The sequence below is a fragment of the Phacochoerus africanus genome, chromosome 2 (assembly GCF_016906955.1).
Source record: "Phacochoerus africanus isolate WHEZ1 chromosome 2, ROS_Pafr_v1, whole genome shotgun sequence".
NCBI lineage: Eukaryota > Metazoa > Chordata > Mammalia > Artiodactyla > Suidae > Phacochoerus > Phacochoerus africanus.
Window position 1 is genome coordinate 33,241,360 of NC_062545.1, and position 4,746 is coordinate 33,246,105.

The following is a 4,746-nucleotide window of genomic DNA, read 5'->3' on the forward strand; positions in this document are numbered from 1 at the left end:
ATACTTTTCCATAACACACTCACTTAAAGCCTAAGTCCAAAAGCGTTATAACTAAAGAGTATTAGGGGGACAAGCCAGACTTCAGAACATGTCTGTGAAAATAGCCCCTGATACACTTAGAGCCTGGTTCTAGAATGTTCTTTCCACTTGACCTGGTCTCCAGGCCCTAGCTGATTGGTTCAGGAGTGGGCATTCAATCCAAGGACTGAATCAAGTAGGGGGAGCCAATGAGTCAGCAGGGAGTGCTTCCCCATATGAAGAGAAGTGACGAAATGGACCAGTCTATTCCCATGCTTGGCCATGTGAGCTAGAAATACTGGAGATAAAATCACAAAACTAAATGATTCACGGAGAGAAAAAGGTACAGTGCAGATACATTAGCTGTTAGGCATAGCAAATATGCATAAGTAGAAACCATAAGGTAGAGCAGAGCAGAAGTTAAGCCAGCCAGATGAAGATGTCAGAGCTGCCCTGGGCTCTGCATGACCTTCTATCCCCAAATGTCATTTCTAGTCTTGGACAGGCTTGGCTGCTCTGGGTTACCATGAAGATCACCCGCATAGCTAGAATCTCTGTCTTCAGTAGTTTCACACATTGATTCCCCATCCCTTATGGAAAATTGAGTTGTTTTTTTGAATTGAGTAGATAAACATAGCAATGGGTATGACTTGGTTTTTCGAGCCTTACAGATTTAAAGGGGACCAAGTCAAAAGTCAGTTCAGTCAGCCCAGTACCCAGTCACTTCGTTCCCATTAGGGGAACACACAGGCCAGACGGTGAGGCTCAAATCCCAAGTCCACGACTTGCTAATGTGTGATCTTGGGCAAGTTGCTGAACCTCTCTTACCTCAGATCCTACATCTGTAAAATGGGGATATTTACAGTGCCTAGCTCGGGAGGTTGTGATGAGGGCTTAATGGATGAATGTACAACTAAACCTTGGCATGTGGTTAGTGATCAATAAATGTTAGCTTGTGAGTCAGGATATTTGCCTGAGTTGTTCCCTGCCCTATTCCTAGCACCTACATTTGCACCTGAACACAGTTAATTGTGTGATAAATATTTATTGAATGACTTAAGGAAATATTATTATATGAATTATTACATCCACTCTTTTACTTCTCCCTTCCCAGAGGTTTCAGGTCATAGGTGTGCCCATGGACAGATCCTCCTAAAAGTTCCTAAAAGCATGTAAACAGAGAATGCTAATGGAATTCATAGGCCCTATTTCAAAGGAGCCTGCTGTTCAGAATATATTATCTTTATTTAGCATTTATATTACACTTTTACATTTTCAAAGCCCTTTTCCATTTTTTAACTAAATATTTGTTATAACATTCCTATCTTATCTTTCATAAGGGAGGTAACTGAGGCATGGTTCCAATCATTAATACCTATATCGGGAATAAAATTCATCACAGAAATACAGTAAGTGTAACTTACATAAATACTGTAAGTATATAAAGAAAAAAAAATCTGGAACATTACTTTGTTCGTGTAGAGTGCCGAATGGAATGTCAGCCTTCGAGAAGAAGACAATCTGTTACTTTAAATTATACTAGCTATGCCTTTCACTTGGTTCTATTTCAGAAACTAGAATCAATAGAAAAAACTGAGGTTTCTCAATGGATTTGAAGACTTTAAGGAATAAAATTTTGAAATTCAATAGTGAAACTTTTCACCACATCTCAGTAATTTCCCAATCTTTTTCTATGAAAACTTCTTCAAGAAAGCAGTTCGTGCCTCATGTCAGTGTACTGGGGGTTTCTGTATGTATGCCCTTAGAATTTGTAGACAGTGAAGTATGAAAGGGTAAAAATCAGTATATTGTTGATGAAATCAGTCAAGAGTAATCTAGTTCTGGGAGATTTGGGAAATGCCCAAATCCAATCCGGTGTCCCTACTGAGATTCAAGAAAGTTTGAAAATGTATTGGACTGAAAAGAGATACTGAGTTTTGGTTACCAGTCTAGCTGATTGACTTCACTGGAGATTAAAACAATCCTAACGCAGAGGAGCCCTCGATAAAGCTGGATAATCAGTTTCTTTGACTCTAGCTAACTTCCTCTTCCAAGCCTAACCAGCTGTTTACAAATCTCAAGGCCAGACTCCATGCCAGGTGTCTTCTATTCCAAGGTGAGCTCCTTCAGCTCTTCCCTTCAGTTCCAAATCTCTTTCCCTCTTCCATCTCCAGGGGAAAATATCCCAATTTCTTCCCCAGGCTGTCACTCTCACTGTGTTCTTGATCACACTCTCTCTGTCTTCTTCCATAAGTTTTCATTATTCTCCCAATGTTTACAGTTCGTTATTCGCCACTGGCTTTTTTCACAGCCAAAAAAAATATGCTCACATCTTCCCAGTCCTAAAAAAGAAAACTTTTTGTAAGTTCTACATCCCTTCACATACTGTACCATAATTTCTCCTTTCTTTTGCTGCCCAAACTCCTTGAACAAGCAGTTTACACTCAACTTCTCAGTTTCCCTACGTCCGATTCATTCTTCAGTCCACAGACATTACTGAACAGGCTTTCTTCTTTGTAAAGTCTCCAGTGACTTCCCAAAATGTCAAATCTAGTGGCCACAGTCCACTTCCTATTTATGATTCTTGAAGCATTTGACAGTGTTGACTAATCCCTTCTTTGAAATTGTCTTCTCACGTAACCTCTTTGTCAATTCACTTTTCTGGTTGTTCTTCTGTCCCTTGGACAAAATCCCTCTTGCTCTTCCCACCTGAAAAATGAGTCTTCTGGAATAAAGTTCTGGTCATCCCTTCTGGTTTTACACTCTCTCATGCTCGTGTTGTCTCTCAGAATCACTGACTTATCTTTTTCTAAAGAACTCCTGGATGATACTTTTGTTCATGAGCATTCTACAGAGCTTCAGACCTACATGTCCAAATTTCTTGAGCCATTCCATGTGGATCTTCTATGTGTCTGAAGACAATGGAATAATGTGGTGGTTTAAAACAAACAAACAGGAGTTCCTGTCGTGGCGCAGTGGTTAACGAATCCGACTAGGAACCATGAGGTTGCGGATTCGGTCCCTGCCCTTGCTCAGTGGGTTAACGATCCAGCGTTGCCATGAGCTGTGGTGTAGGTTGCAGACGCAGCTCAGATCCCGCATTGCTGTGGCCCTGGCATAGGCCAGTGGCTACAGCTCCAATTTGACCCCTAGCCTGGGAACCTCCATATGCCGCTTTGGGAGCGGCCCAAAGAAATAGCAAAAAGACAAAAACAAACAAACAAACAAAAAAAGCTTTGGAGTTCCCGTTGTGGTGCAGCAGAAACAAACCTGACTGGTAACCATGAGGATACAGGTTCAATCCCTGGCCTTGCTCAGCAGGTTAAGGGTCCAGTGTTGCTATGAGCTGTAGTGTAGGTCACAGACGTGGGTCAGATCCTGTGTGGCTGTGGCTGTGGCTGTGGCTGTTGCTGGCAGCTGAAGCTCTGATTCGACCCCTAGCCTGGGAACCTCCATATGCCACGCGTGTGGCCCTAATAAGCAAAACAAAAACAAAACAACAACAAAAAAACCAACAACCTTTGGGGTTAGACCTCTGTTGGAATCCCACTTCCATTACTTACCTAGATATTAGTAACTTAATCTAACTAAACTGAGTTTCCCCCCATATTCAGTAATATCTCCTGCACTGGCCATTATCAAGATTAAAGGGTGCGGGGAGTTCCCGTCGTGGCTCAGTAGTTAACAAATCTGACTAGGAACCATGAGGTTGTGGGTTCGATCCCTGGCCTCGCTCAGTGGGTTAAGGATCTGGCGTTGCTGTGAGCTGTGATGTAGGTTGTAGACATGGCTTGGATCCCGAATTGCTGTGGCTCTGGTGTAGGTCGGCAGCAACAGCTCTGATTCAACCCCTAGCCTGGGAACCTCCATATGCCGAGGGAGCAGCCCTAGAAAAGGCAAAAACAAGATGACCAAAAAAAAAAAAAAAAAAGATTAAAGGTGTATGTAAGGTAGCTAACACATAAGAGCTTAATGAATGGTAAATATTGTTTTTCCTGTTCTTCCTTCTTCATTATTATCCATTTCAATTTACAGTGTTTCCATGTTCTAAGTCACCGATTTAACTACAACTTCCTTTTGCTGCCACTCACATCCAGTTGGTCACCAGATCCGATTGATCGTTCCTCTATAATATCTCTCCTCTAATCCTTCCTTCCCTTTCACTATTTCCTCTGCCACTGCCCAGCTTCATCTCCTGCCAGGCTTATTACCCTGTGTTTCTAACTACATCCTTGTCATGACAATCATCTTCCTCCAGCAGAGAGTTGGTAATGTTACTCCCCTGCTCCAAATCCTTAAATGATTCCCCAGAACTTTAGGAAAAAAACCATATCTCGGGAGTTCCCATCGTGGCGCACTGGTTAACGAATCCGACTGGGAACCATGAGGTTGCGGGTTCGGTCCCTGCCCTTGCTCAGTGGGTTAACGATCTGGCGTTGCCGTGAGCTGTGGTGTAGGTTGCCGACGCGGCTCGGATCCCGCGTTGCTGTGGCTCTGGCGTAGGCCGGTGGCTACAGCTCCGATTCAACCCCTAGCCTGGGAGCCTGCATATGCCGCGGGAGCGGCCCAAGAAATAGCAACAACAACAACAACAAAAAAGACAAAAGACCAAAAAAAAAAAAAACCCCATATCTCCTTGGTAGGTACTTAGTGCCCTTCAAGCACTGGAACAAACTGACCTTTCGGTCTTCAGCCAGTACACCCCACAAACCCATGAGTAAGCCAAGC